We start from the raw sequence: 15,097 nt of genomic DNA on the forward strand, positions 1-15,097 counted from the left end.
AATAAGAAATAAAAATTAAAAATTAAAAACAAAAACAAAAAGATAAGATAAATGTCTTCTGCAAAGGGAGACCAGCAATAGGCAGATGCAGCCATTCAGAAGAGACATGAGGTGGCAGCTTGTGTGAGGTAGAATCTGGAGCACGGGAGTGGGGTGGGTTTGTGAAATGTTTAGGGAGAACAGACAGAGCTTGCAGATTGTGTGATAAATTGTTCTCTAAAAGTCATAATTTCTTGGCATTTCCTTCGTGGCTCAGCGGTTAACGATCCTGACTAGGATCCGTAATGTTGCGGGTTCGATCCCTGGCCTTGCTCAGTGGGTTAGGAGCTGGTGTTGCTGTGAACTGTAGCTCTGATTCAACCCCTAGCCTGGGAACTTCTATATGCCACAAATGCAGCCCTAAAAAGCAAAACATAAATTAATTAATTAATTAATTAAAAAATAAAAGTCCTATTTCTTTAGCAGTGATCTATTGCTGCATAACATATAATCCTGTAATTTAGTGACTTAAAATAACAGTACATTCAACATTATCATTTAGAATAAACATTATCTCATAGTTTCTCTGGGCAGCTTATCAAGGTGTTCTGACTTGGGGTTTTTCCTGAAGTTGGGGGTCAAACTATCAGCCCGGGCTGTCTGTTGTCTTATCTGAAGGCTCAGGTAGAGATGACAGATCCACTTCCAAGATGGCCCACTGACATGGCTAGCAAGTCAGATACTGGACAAGGTAGGTAGCTAGCTATCAGGAGGCTTCAGTTCCTCGCCAGGTAGACCTCTTCACTAATTGAGTGTCCTCACAACATGGCAGCTGGCCTCTCCCTAGAGCGAGTGACCCAAGAGCGCACAGCGGAAGCTGTAAGAACTGATAAACCTGGCTTTGGAAGGCACACATTATGACTTCCACAGTATTCCAATGGTCTCATGGTCTAGCCACCATTCAGCGTGGGTCAGATGACTCTGCCAAGGGGTGAATATAAGAGGTGGGCACCCTTGGAGGTCCCTCAAAGGGTGGTCACTGCACCCTTCCATCCCGGGACTACATTTCTCAGCACCCCCTGCATCCAAGGAACCATGTGATGAGTTCACCAGTGTATCCTGAAAGGAAATGATGTGACCCTTCCAAGCTGAGGAGCTGGAGAAGCAGATTGGCTTCTCCCTTCTCTTTCCCCTTCTGCCAGCTCTTGCAGTTGAATGCAGTGGCCTGATAAAGATGGTAGAACCACAGAAGGAGCCTGGAAAGGGCACCATCCACCTATCAGGAAGACATTTTTTGGATCTGGCGTTGCCACAAACTGTGGTGTAGGTTGGGATGGGACCACACACGCCTAGATGCTAAGAGTGTGAGTGGAGGGGTATGGGTAATACTTATTTTCTTCTTTTTGTTCTTTTATGGGTCATGTCTGGCTGAGGCCATTGGGTGCATGGAGGTATTCTTTACTGAGATGTTTTTTTTTCCCATCAAAATTGTGTGTTTATTTAATTTGAGACAAACCCATTACATATGAAATTGTGTGCTCACTTGCTTTTGTTGTTGTTTATAAATTTATTTTAGTGGGGTATAGTTGATTTACAATGTGGTATTAATTTCTGCTGTGCAGAATTAATGACTGTAATTTGTTATACATATATATATATATATATATTCTTTTTCAGATTTTTTTTCCCATTTGATTTATTACAGGATATTGCATAGTGTTCCCTGCATTCTACAGTGAGACCTTGTTGTTTACCATTCTATAGTTTGGGGAGTTTGCATTGTGGCACAGTGGAAACAAATCCGACTAGTAAATATGAGGACACCGGTTTGATCCCTGGCCTCACTCAGTGGGTTAAGGATCTGGCGTTGCCATGAACTGTGGTGTAGTTTGCAGACGTGGTTCGGATCCTGAGTTGCTGTGGCTGTGGTGTAGGGCGACAGCTACAGCTCCAACTTGACCCATAGCCTGGGAACTTCCATATGCCTCAGGTGCAGCCCTAAAAAGACAAGAAAAAAAAAAAGAATAGTTTGCCTTGCTAACCCCAAACTCCCAAGCCATCCCTCCATCACTTCCCTTCCCTCTTGGCAACCACAAGTCTTTTTCTGTGTCTGTGAGTCTGTTTCTGTTTCATAGATAAATTCATTTGCATAAACACATTTTTTTGTTTGTTTTATGGGTTTTTTTAAAAATTATAGTTGATTTGCAGTATTGTGTTGGCTGTACAGCAAAGAGGAACACGTTTTTTATTTTAGAGCAATATACTTCCATCACATCTCAGTAAAGAGTACCTCCATGCACCCAATGGCCCCAGCCAGACATGACCCATAAAAGAACATCCATCACATCTGGGTCATTCAACATTTTGGGATTTGTTCGTTGTAGCATTGTAATACTAATCAGCTAGTATTACCTGATTAATTCAGGAGTGGATTGATTATGATAGTGGAGGGGGGAAGGTTCAGATCTTTCTGGCTGGGGCCACTGGGTGCATGGAGGTACTCTTTACTGAGATGGGGATGTGGGTGTCAGGGGAAGGTGATGAGTTAGTTTAGGGCAGCATCTCTCAACCTTGGCACTACTGTCATTTGGGGTTGAATAGTTCTTTGTGGTGAGAGGGTTATCCTGTGCATTATAGAATGTGCAGTAACATCCCTGGCCTCCATCCACTAGGTGTCAGTAGCGGTCCCCGATCAGGTCAACTAAGACGGTCTCTAGACATTACCCAGTGTCGGAGAACCCCTGGATTAGGCTCTGATGAGTTAGGGCAGCCTGTGGATATCCAAGCAGAGATTTCCAAGAAGCCTGGGTTCTGTAATTCTGGCACTCGGGGAGTATAGGATCTTTCCTTCTCCGCCCTACCCCAGGAACGGGGAGGGAGTGAGTGGAGGGAGCCAGGATTGGGGGTGGGGGCAGTCACAGGTCCAAGGAAGAGAACGGATCAGGCAAAAGAATGAATCCGGCAGGGGCACAAGCTGCTGAGACCAGCCAGCAGTTTCCGAAGCATCAAATGTGCAGGGGACGGATATTTAAATGGGGTCCGAGAAAAGCGATGTTGCGCTTTTTTTTTTTTTTTTTTTTGTCCTTTTAGGGCCGCACTGGGGGCATGTGGAGGTTCCCAGGGGCTAGGGGTTGAACTGAAGCTGTAGCCGCCGGCCTACACCACAGCCACAGCAACGCCAGATCCTAGCCGCATCTGGAACTTACACCACACCTCTTGGCAATGCCGGATCCTTAACCCACTGAGCAAGGCCATGAATGGAACCTGTGTCCTCATGGATGCTAGTCAGATTCCTTTCTGCTGAGCCACGACAGGAACTCCTGTGCATTCGTTTTTATAGACATGGTAATAGTCCCTGGGTGTGTAATTCTAAAAAAATTATTGGAGTAGAACATATACTCAGTAAAGTGTACCCATCTCTCTCTCTCTCTCTCTCCTTTTTGATTGGAGTTTTGTTGACTTATAATGTATTCTTTTCAGGTGTACAGCAAAGTGAATCAGTTATTCATAGACATATGTCCATTATTTTTTCCCAGATAGGTTATTACAAACTATTGAGTAGATTTCCCTGTGCTATACAGTAGGTTCTTGTTAATTATCTATTTTATACAGTAGTGAGTATCTGTTATTGCCCTCCTCCTAAGTCATCCCTTCCCCCCAAAGTGTATCCATTTTAACTGTAAAACTCTACGAATCTTTTTTAACCCAGGTGTACACCCATGTAACTCGTCACCCTGTTCAAGATCTAGAAAGTTCCTCCATGTCCTTTCTCAGTCACTACACCCTGAATATCCCAAGATGACCCGCTTTGTAAAGGAGAAAACAAACAGGTAATAAGACAATGGTGACACCCCCATCTCGTTGTTGCAAATATATGTGCGGATGGGACCACACACGCCTAGATGCTAAGAATGTGAGTGGAGGGGTATGGGTAATACTTATTTTCTTCTTTCTGTTCTTTTATGGGTCATGTCATAAGCATGACATAGTTTTGTTTGTGGGTTTTTTTTTTTTGGTATATTTGGTCACACCCATGGCATGTGGAAGTTTCTGGGCCAGAGATTGAACACCAGCCACAGCAGCAGCCTAAGTCTGCCAAGAAACGCTGGATCCTTAACTCGATAAGCCCCCAGGGAATTCCAGCATGTTGTGCTTTTTTAAAAATTGAGGTGGGGAGTTCCCGCCGTGACACAGTGGCTTGAGAATTTGACTGCAGTGGCTCAGGTTGCCACGGAGGTGTGGGTTTGATCCCTGGCCTGGTGCAGTGGGTTAAAGAAGCCAGTGTAGCCACATCTGCAGTGTAGGTGGTAGCTGTGGCTTGGATTCAATCCCTGGTTTAGGAACTTCCTTCTGCCACAGGTGCAGCCATAAAATTAAAAAATAAAAAATAAATTAAAAAAATAAAAATTGAGATGAAATGCACATAAGATTAACATTTTGACATATACAATTCAGTGGCATTTAGTATATTCACAAAATTGTACTGCCTCTTTCTAGTTTTAAAATATTTTCATCAACCCCAAAGGAAGGGCTATACCCAGTAACAGTCACTCTCCATCCCCCTTCTCCCCAGCCCCGGGCACCTGCCAGTCTTCTTTCTGTCCCTAGGGCTTTATCTTTTCGGAATATTTTATGTAAGTGAAGTCATACAACAGGTGATGTTTAGTGTCTGGCCTCTTTCACCAAGGATGGTTTCAAGCATCATCCATGTTGTAGCATGAATCTGCACCTCATTCCTTTCTATGGGTGAATAATATTCCACTGTAATAGCTAGAGCACAGTTTGTTGGCCCATGTACCTGTTGATGGAATTTGAGCATGTCTTGTGTTTATCATAGGAGTAGAGATGGCTTCAAATTTTTGAATTGAAAAGTATTGAATTATTTTTTAGTGATAATCTTTTTTTTTTTTTTTTTTTTTTTTGTCTTTTTAGGGCCACACCCGCAGTATATGGAGGTTCCCAGGCTAGTGGTCAAATTGGAGCTGGAGCTGCCAGCCTACGCCAGAGCCACAGCAACACCAGATCCGAGCTGCATCTGCAGCCTACACTGCAGTTCACGGCAACGCTGGATCCTTAACCCACTGAGTGAGGCCAGGGATCGAACCCACGTCCTCATGGATACTAGTCAGGTGCGTTAACCACTGAGCCACGATGGGAACTCATGTTTAGTGATAATTATTAATAGTTAAAGCATGGTAGAGTAGGGGAGAGAGGGTCCTGGGTTCAGTTGTTTTCTTTTTTTTTTCTTTTTTCCACCCTATAGTATATGGAGTTCCTGGGCCAGGGATCAGATCCAAGCCACAGCTGCCACCTAAGCCGCAGCTGCAGCAACACCAGATCTTCAACTCACTGCACCAGGCCAGGGATCGAACTTGAATTCCAATGCTCCCAAGATGCTGCTGCTGATCCGTTGTGCCACAGCGGGAACTCCCTGGGTTGAGTTTTTATTACCCCACTACTTATCCTGTGGCTGCCGGCCTACACCACAGTCACAGCAACACCGGATCCTTAACTCACTGAGCGAGGCGAGGAATCTAACCTTCGTCCTCATGGATACTGGATTCGTTTCCACTGAGCCACGATGGGAACTCCTGGGAATACATTTATTTTAATATGGAATACATTTATTTTAAAATGGAAACACTAAATGACTGCCATACATGGGAAAATGGAATCACACACCAGAAATGGACGGAGATTGAATTAAAAGTACAGTGAAAGCAAAACACTGTTTTTAAGTGGGGGAGAGGAGCCCCACTTCTCCATATGCTCCTGGTAAGCTGCCTTAGTCAGCCTGACTGCCTTAAATTGCCAGGGGAACCATCAGTTAAACCCACTGGACCCTGACCCATTTCTGGCAGTTTCTCAACGTGCCCAGGGCTCTATCCCCCAGAGACCATAATTCTGTATACCCCTGTTTTTTATCTTCTCCCTTCCCTGTCCAACTTGTTTTAAAGTCAGCTCTGTTAGAGTTCCCTGGTGGCTCAGTGGGTTAAGGCTCAGGTGTTGTCACTGCTGTGGCTCCATTCGCTGCTGTGGTATGAGTTCCATCCCTGACCTGGGAACTTCCACATGCCCAAGGTGCAACCAAAAAAAAAAAAAAAAAAAAAGTCAACTCTCTTTTTTTTTTGTTCTTTTTCTTTTCTAGGGGCCACACCTGTGGCATATGGAAGAAGTTCCCAGGCCAGGGGTCAAATTGGAGCCTCAGCTGCTAGCTGCAGCCCTAGCAATGCCAGATCTGAGCCACGTCTTCGACCTACATCACAGATCATGGCAACCTTGGATCCTTAACCCACTGGAGGGATTGAACCATGGATTGAAACCGTGTCCTCATGCATACTAGTGGGGTTCATCACAGTTGGGTTTGTCACCACTGAGCCAATATGGAAACTCCAAAAAAGTCAACTCTATTGAAGTATAATGTCCATTTAATAAAATGTATCCATTTTAAGTGTATAGTTTGATGAGTTTTTGACAAATCCATAGTGTCACCAATACCCCAGTCATTACAGAGAACATTTCCATCACCCTCGAAAGATTCCTCTGGGTTCCTTTGCAGTCAACCCCCTTCCCATCCTTATACCCAAGCAATCATTAATCTAATTTTCTGTCACTCTAGATTAGATTTCTCATTACTGGGATTTCATATAAATGGAACCATATAGTATGTGTCTTTTGTAACCAGCTTCTTTCATTCAGCATAATGCTTTTGAGATTCACTGGTGCTCTTGTGTGTATTCATTGATTCATTCATTCCTTTTCATTGCTAAATAATATTCCACTGTATGCATGTGCCAGTTTATCTGTTCTGGAACTTTGGGTTTCCAGTTTGGGGCTATTTAAAATAAAACTGCTCTGGGAGTTCCCGTCGTGGCGCAGTGGTTAACGAATCCGACTAGGAAACATGAGGTTGCGGGTTCAGTCCCTGCCCTTGCTCAGTGGGTTAACGATCCGGCGTTGCCATGAGCTGTGGTGTAGGTTGCAGACATGACTCGGATCCCATGTTGCTGTGGCTCTGGCGTAGGCTGGTGGCTACAGCTCCGATTCGACCCCTAGCCTGGGAACCTCCATATGCCGCGGGAGCGGCCCAAGAAATAGCAAAAAAAAAAAAAAAAAAACTGCTCTGAATATTGGTGTATAAGACTTTGTGTGAGCATAAATTTTTGCTTCTCTTGGGTAAATACCAAATGTGGAATAGCTGGATCTTATGGAAGGTGTGTGCTTAACTTGGAAAGCAACTGCCAAACTATTTTCCAAAGTGGCGGCACAATTTTCCACTCGCACCAGCAATCTCTGAGAGTTCCAGTTCCTCCACATCCTCAGTATCGCTTCGTATGGGCAAGTTCTTGTTTTAAAATCTCAGTTTTTGAGAGTTCCTGTTGTGGCTCAGTGGGTTACAAACCCGACTGTATCCATGAAGGTGCAGGTTCAACCCCTGGCATCACTCAGTGGGTTAAGGATCTGGCATTGCCATGAGCCATGGTGTAGGTCACAGATGAGGCTCCTATCCTGCGTTGCTGTGGCTGTAGCTTCTATTCCTGAGAAGCTAGAATAGAATAGGGTAGAATAGCATAGCATAGCATAGAATAGAACTTAGTTCTTCAATGGATGTGTAGTGATATCCCATTGGGGTTTTAATGTTCATTTCCCTGATGACTAATGCTTTCGAGCATCTTTTCATGTGCCTGTGGCCCTCTCTATGCCTTGTTTTTTGAAGTGTCAGTTCTGAACCCTTGCCATTTTGTTTGTCTTATTATGAGTTGTAAGAGTTCTTTACGTGTTCTGGCAATAAGACCTTTGTCAGATATATGTATTCCAAGTGCCTCCTTCCAGTTAATTGTATGCCTTTTCATTTCTTTTTTTTTTTCCTAATTTTTTTTTTTTTTTGTCTTTTTGCTATTTCTTTGGGCCACTCCCGCGGCATATGGAGGTTCCCAGGCTAGGGGTCGAATCGGAGCTGTAGCCACTGGCCTACGCCAGAGCCACAGCAACGCAGGATCCAAGCCGCGTCTGCAACCTACACCACAGCTCATGGCAACGCCGGATCGTTAACCCACTGAGCAAGGGCAGGGACCGAACCCGCAACCTCATGGTTCCTAGTCGGATTCGTTAACCACTGCGCCACGACGGGAACTCCCCTTTTCAATTCTTAATGGTCCTCTTCAAATCTTGAGATGCTTTAATTGTCCCTTCAGGAAATCACGGTCTTTTCAAAGCAATATTCTCTGTATTCTCAACGTCCTTAGAAATCCTTCTCTCCACTTTCTCTCCCTAACAGATGCCTGGATGTCCCCTGAGGACCAGAAGCTCTTAAATCGTAGCTCTTTTCTTTCCAGCTCCTCACAGTTGTGTGCCTCTTAGGGCAAGGTGGGTGTCTTTGCCCTGTCATTGATCCTGACTCTCCCCTAAAACTCTGCAGCTTTGACTCTCAGGTCATCAGGCATGCTCTCTGCTACTTGTCCTTGCTGCTTTCTCCATTCGCCCTCAGGGTCACACTTTCCTTTAATATTTTCCTTCCTGGTTCCTTTCTTGAAAACTCTTCTGGGCTTTTTTTTTTTTTTTTTTTTTTTTTTCCTTTTCACCAGCAAAATGGCTTTACTCAGGAGCAGCAAAAAAATTACAATTTGGGACATGCAATGCAATGAACCACATAACTGTCTAGTAAAATAAAGTAGAGGAAACTCTTTTATAGAGGAGAAGGGGAGCATGTCTGGGAGAAGCTGTTATAAACAAAAAGTCTATAGGTGGAAACTGGGAGTTTGAAGTACCGTGGCTTTTCATTGGCTGATTTGTGACTGTCTCTCATTGGCTAAGTTGTTGCCAGGCAAGGAGATCTTTCTTCCTCCTGCTTGTGGTGATCATGTAGTGCCACTTCCTGCCAGAGATGCTAGGTATGTCTCCTCCCCTTGGGATCTGTATTGACGTAGGGTGGTACATGCATGAGAGCTCGCCCTTGGACATAATTCTTAGTGACTCCAGCATCCACGTGGACCAGGGTTTCCCAACCTCAGCACTTACGTTTGAGGCCAGGTCACTCTTGCTCATGGGGTCTGCCCTGTGCATTGTAGGATGTCCAGTAATATCCCTGGTTTCCACCTCACCCCAGTGCTAGTAGAACCCCACCACCACCAAGTTCTGACAACCAAAAATGTCTCCAGATGTGGCCAAATGTCCCCTGGGGAGCCGGGAGCAGACTCACCCTTGACTGAGAACCACTGAGCTTGATGATCCTTCCTGACTTTCAATTCCTTCAACTCTTCTCACCCAATGACCCCGTCCTCCCCTCTTCTTCAGCCTCCAGCTCTCAGGGTCTTAATTTAGCTTTTTTTGTTTTTTTTTGTTTTTTGTCTTTCTGTCTTTTCTAAGGCTGAACCCGAGGCATATGGAGGTTCCCAGGCTAGGGGTTGAATCAGAGCTGTAGCTGCTGGCCTACACCACAGCCACAGCAATGCCAGATCCGAGCCACATCTGCGACCCACACCGAAGCTCACGGCAACCGCCAGATCCTTAACCCACTGAACAAGGCCAGGGATCGAACCCACAACCTCATGGTTCCTAGTCGGATTCGTTAACCACTGCGTCACGACGGGAACTCCTTAATTTAGATCTTGTGGTTTCCAAAAACTGCATCCCTGCCGTATTCTCACACACTCTGTTCATCCACCACACTTCTTTTCTTCCCATCTCATTCCTTTTGGTATTCCTATCCAAACAATCCTTTAACTCTGTTAGAACCTGTAATCCGTGGATCCTTCCCCTCCCCCACACACACTTTCCCCTGTTCCCTCACTGAGTTTAGAGCCATGGTCTGTCATTACAGTCCCTTCTTTTTTTTTTTTTTTTTTTTGTCTTTTGTCCTTTTTTAGGGCCGCTCCCATGGCATATGGAGGTTCCCAGGCTAGGGGTCTAATCAGAGCTGTAGCCACCGGCCTACACCAGAGCCACAGCAACGTGGGATCCGAGCCACGTCTGCAACCTACACCACAGCTCACGGCAACGCCGGATCCTTAACCCACTGAGCAAGGCCAGGGATCAAACCTGCAACCTCATGGTTCCTAGTTGGATTCGTTAACCACTGAGCCACGACGGGAACTCCTGTATGTCTGTTAATCCCAAACTCCTAATTTATCCTTAACCCCTCTTTTCCCTTTGATAACCATAAGTTTGTTTTCTATGTTTGGGAGTCTCCTTCTGTTTTGTGAAAAGTTCCTTTTTTTCTTTTTTTTTAGATTCCACATATTAGTGACATCATAAGGTATTTGTCTTTCTCTGGCTTACTTCACTCAGCGTGATAATCTCTAGGTCCATCCATGTTGCTGCAAATGACTTTATTTTGTTCTTTTTTCTGACCAAGTAATATTCCATTGCATATAGGTACCACATCTTCTTTATCCATTCCTCTGTTGGTGGACATGTAGATTGCTTCCATGTCTTGGCTATTGTAAATAGTGTTACTGTGAACATTGGGATGCATGTATCTTTTCAAGTTAGGGTTTTCTCCAGTTATATGCCCAGGGGTGGATTGGTAACCCTATTTTTAGTTCTTTTTTTTTTTCTTTTTAGGGCTGTACCTGTGGCATATGGAGGTTCCCAGGCTGGGGGCAAATCGGAGCTCTAGCTGCAGGCTTACACCACAGCCACAGCAACGCAGGATCTGAGCCTCATCTACAACCTACACCACAGCTCACAACAATGCCAGATCCTTGACCCACTGAGCGAGAGGGATCGAACTTGCGTCCTCATGGATACTAGTCAGATTTGTTTCTGTTGATCCACAATGGGAGCTCCTATTTTTAGTTCTTTAAGGAACTTCCATACTGTTCTCCAGAGTGGCTGCACCAATCATTTTAACTATTTAATAGCTCAGTGGCATTAAATACCTTTACATTTTTGTACAGTCATCCTCACTGTCCCTCTCCAGAACTTTCTCATCTTCCCAAACTGAAACTACATCCCCATTAAACACTGACTCTCCATACCCTCCCCTGGATCCTTAACCCACTGGGCCACAAGGGAACTTCCTGTCCTCCATTTTTTAAGGCTGAATAGTGTGCCGCTCTATGTATAGACAATATTTTGTGTATCCATTCATTCATCAATGGACATTTCGATTGCTTCCACCTTTCGGCTATTGTGAATGATGCTGCTGTGAACATGAGTGTACAAGTGTCTGTTTGAGTCCCTGCTTTCAGTTCTTTTGAGGAGATACTTAGGAGTGAAATGGCTGCATCACTTCTGTTTCTGACTTTTTGAGGAACTGCCATGCTGTTTTCCCTGCCTTAGCTTTGAACCTCATCTTCTTTCTAAAGGGAAGTCAGCCACCATTAGTGAGGTGTTAAAAATATGTATCACCAAACTGAGCCTTTTTCTTGAACACAGTCAGAAGAATCTAACAATCAAAAAGGGAAGGAGTTCCTGCTGTGGTGGAAGGGGACTGGCCGCCTTTCTACAGCGCCAGAACACAGGTTCGATCCCCGGCCTGGCACAGTGGGTTAAAAGATCCAACATTGCCCCAGCTGCAGCATAGGTCATAAGTGCAGGTTGGATCTGATCCCTGGCCTAGGAACTCCATATGCCAGAGGTCGGCCAAGAAAGAAAGAAAGAGAGAAAGGGGATGAACTTTCTCACCAGGGGAGTCAAGATTATTTGAGACTGTGTTCAGACTCCATCTCACATCCTTCCAGGAACTAGGATGAGCAACCCTCCCGGCTGTCCTGGCATTTTCTCAGCACGAGGTATTATCAGTGCTAAATCTGGGGAAATCCTGGGCAAAAGGGCATGAGTTCACCCTACCCAGAGCACTCTGACCTGCTCTCTGCACAGTATCTCAATCCACCAAGTCGGTTTCCAGATGGACAAATGGAATCTGTTTGAGTTTCTTAAGGCTACAGTAACAAAGTACCATAGACCTGGGGGCTTTAACAACACAAATGTGTTGTCTCACAATTCTAGAAGCTGGAAGTCCAAGATCGTGTTGCTAGGGACACCATCCCTCTGGAACCTGTAGGGGAACCTTCTTCCTTGCGTCTCCCAGCTTCTGGTGATTTTGTAGCAATCTTTGGTGTAGCTGTAGCTTGGCTTGTAGATGCATCACAATTATTTACTTACTTATCTATTTTTGGCCGCCCCGAGGCATATGGAGTTCCTGGGCCAGGGATCAGATCAGAGCCACAGTTTTGCGACCTACTCCGCATCAATGGCAACTCTGATTCTTAACCCGCTGTGCCAGGTCCGGGATGGAATCTGCGCCTGGATGCACCACAGCAGGAGTTCCTAGATGCATCACTTTAATCCTGTGTCTTCTGATGACCTTCTCCCTGTGTCTGTTCACCTGTTCACACGCATCCTGCTGTGCATGTCTGTGTCCACATTCCCTGTTTTTCCAAGGACACCAGTCAGATGGATAGGGCCCACCCTAATCACATCATCTTAACTTGACTACTTCTGCAAAGACCCCCTTTCCAAATAAGGGCACATTTCAAGGTCCTGGGGGTTAGGAGTTCAACCTAACTTTTTTGGGGGGGTGTGGGGGGAGGACACAATTTAACCCATAACCCAGCCTTTGCGGGGGGTACTAGGAAGGGACAGGCCGAATCTCTCCCTTTGCACCACGGTGATCTCAGCTATGATGCTAAAGAGAAACATTGAATTTTGGGGGCTAGATTTACAAACCTGAATCCTTTGTGCCTTAAAATCTGGCAGAAATCTCATCTGGCAACGTTGCCCCAACTGTAACCATTTCCCTGCAGATGAATAGTAGCGGGAGGACAAAAAAGGTTAATCTCAGAATAACCATTGGGAGTTATTGGATTTCGGAAGAGGAGGCAATGAAAGATGCATTTTACAGACCTCTCTTACTGAAGGGAAGGATAGGACAGAGGTTTGGTTAAGGAGATACTTTTAATTAGTTGTCAGATTGAGCAAATAAAAATACAGAATGTCTGTTTAAATTTCAATTTCAGATACACAAGCAACGATGTTTTAGTGTAAGTCAATCCCGTGCAGTATATAGGACACACATGCTAAAAATTATTCATTGTTGGAGTTCCCTGGTGGCTCAGTGGGTTAAGGATGTGGCATTGTCCCTGCTGTGACTCAGGTCACTGCTGTGGAGTGAGTTCAATCCCCTGGCCCAGGAGCTTGCATGCTATGGGCATGGCCAAAAAATTATTCATTGTTTATATTATCTGAACCTACATTTTATCTGGCAGCCCCTTTTCCAAATGAGTAATGGAGTTAAGCCACATTAAAAGGGTGTTATGATGGATTTCTTGAAACTTTGAATCGCTTCAGGATGTGGCTAAAGCAGAAGTGGTTCAGAACACACACATACACTGACCCCAGTGAAGCCCTGATGTGATTCTTATTAGATGTCGCCTCTCCCCCGACCCCCTTTCTGAGATGTCCACATTTCTGGATTTGGTGTTCACTGTTCCTTTGCCTTTTAAAAAAAGTGATTTTTATTTTTTCCATTATAGTTGGTTTACAGTGTTCTATCAATTTTCTACTCTACAGCAAAGTGACCCAGTGACACACACATATGTACATTCTTTTTTTTTTTTTTTTTTAATTCTTTTCTAGAGCTGCACCTGCAGCATATGGAGGTTCCCAGGCTAGGGGTCTAATTGGAGCTGTAGCAGCTGGCCTACACCACAGACCCAGTGATGCAGGATCCGAGCCACGTCTGCAACCTACACCACAGCTCATGGCAACACCGGATCCCTAACCCACTGAGCGAGGCCAGGAATCAAACCCATGTCCTCATGGATGCTAGTTAGATTCATTTCCACTGAGCCACGATGGGAACTCCCTTGTCTTTCTCTTTCTGACTTAGTTCACTTAGTATGAGAGTCCCTAATCCCATCAGTGTGGCTGCAAATGGCATTATTTTGTTCTTTTTTATGGCTGAGTAGTATTCCATTGTGTATATATAGCATATCTTCTTAATCCATTCATCTGTGGATGGACATTTAGGTTGTTTCCATGTCTTGGCTATTGTGAAGAGTGCTGGGAGTTCCCGTCGTGGCGCAGTGGTTAACGAATCCGACTAGGAACCATGAGGTTGCGGGTTCGGTCCCTGCCCCTTGCTCAGTGGGTTAACGATCCGGCGTCGCCGTGAGCTGTGGTGTAGGCCGGTGGCTACAGCTCCGATTCAACCCCTAGCCTGGGAACCTCCATATGCCGCGGGAGCGGTCCAAGAAATAGCAACAACAACAACAAAAGACAAAAAGACAAAAAAAATAAAATAAAATAAAAATCTTTAAAAAAAAAAAAAAAAAAAAAAAAAAAAAAAAAAAAAGGAGTTCCCGTCGTGGCGCAGTGGTTAACGAACCCGACTAGGAACCATGAGGTTTCAGGTTCGGTCCCTGCCCTTGCTCAGTGGGTTAAGGATCCGGCGTTGCCTTGAGCTGTGGTGTAGGTTGCAGACGCGGCTCGGATCCAGCGTTGCTGTGGCTCTGGCGTAGGCCGGTGGCTACAGCTCCGATTCAACCCCTAGCCTGGGAACCTCCATATGCCGCGGGAGCGGCCCAAGAAATAGCAAAAAGACAAAAAAAAAAAAAAAAAGAGTGCTGCAGTGAACATATGCGCACATGTATCATTTTTCAAGGAAAGTTTTGTCTGGATATATGCCCAAGAATGTGATTACTCTGTCATATAGTAGTTCTATATTTACTTTTCTGAGGTATTTCCTTACTGTTTTCCACAGTGGTTGTTCCAATTTACATTCCCACCAACAGTGTAGGAGGGTACCTTTTTTCTCCACACCCCCTCCAGCATTTGTTATTTGTGGACTTATTAATGTTGGCCATTCTGACTCGTGTGAGTAATTTTATTTTATTTTTTTTTTATTTTCCCACTGTACAGCAAGGGGGTCAGGTTATCCTTAGATGTATACATTGCCGTTACAGTTTTTTCCCCCACCCTTTCTTCTGTTGCGACATGAGTATCTAGACATAGTTCTCAATGCTATTCAGCAGGATCTCCTTGTAAATCTATTCTAGGTTGTGTCTGATAAGCCCAAGCTCCTGATCCCTCCCACTCCCTCCCCCTCCCATCAGGCAACCACAAGTCTCTTTTCCAAGTCCATGATTTTCTTTTCTGAGGAGACGTTCATTTG

General features: G+C 44.8%; 1 protein-coding gene across 7 annotated transcripts in view; it reads left to right on the forward strand.

Annotated features, from left to right (window-relative positions):
- Positions 1 to 15,097, forward strand: part of ACER1 (alkaline ceramidase 1) — a 67,084-nt gene that overhangs the window by 14,713 nt on the left and 37,274 nt on the right. For 4 of the 7 annotated variants that reach the window (XR_014837700.1, XR_014837696.1, XR_014837697.1 and 1 more), the window contains exon 2: positions 3,689 to 3,809. The exons of the other annotated variants lie outside the window; for them this stretch is intronic. The gene's annotated coding sequence lies outside the window, so the exon portion shown is untranslated. The remainder of the gene's footprint in view (positions 1 to 3,688; positions 3,810 to 15,097) is intronic. 7 annotated transcript variants of the gene reach the window in all.

Source organism: Sus scrofa, chromosome 2 (assembly GCF_054392235.1).
Source record: "Sus scrofa isolate SSC_HxYL_T2T_F1_AM1 chromosome 2, Sscrofa_HxYL_maternal_Yorkshire_Landrace_v2.0, whole genome shotgun sequence".
Lineage (NCBI taxonomy): Eukaryota > Metazoa > Chordata > Mammalia > Artiodactyla > Suidae > Sus > Sus scrofa.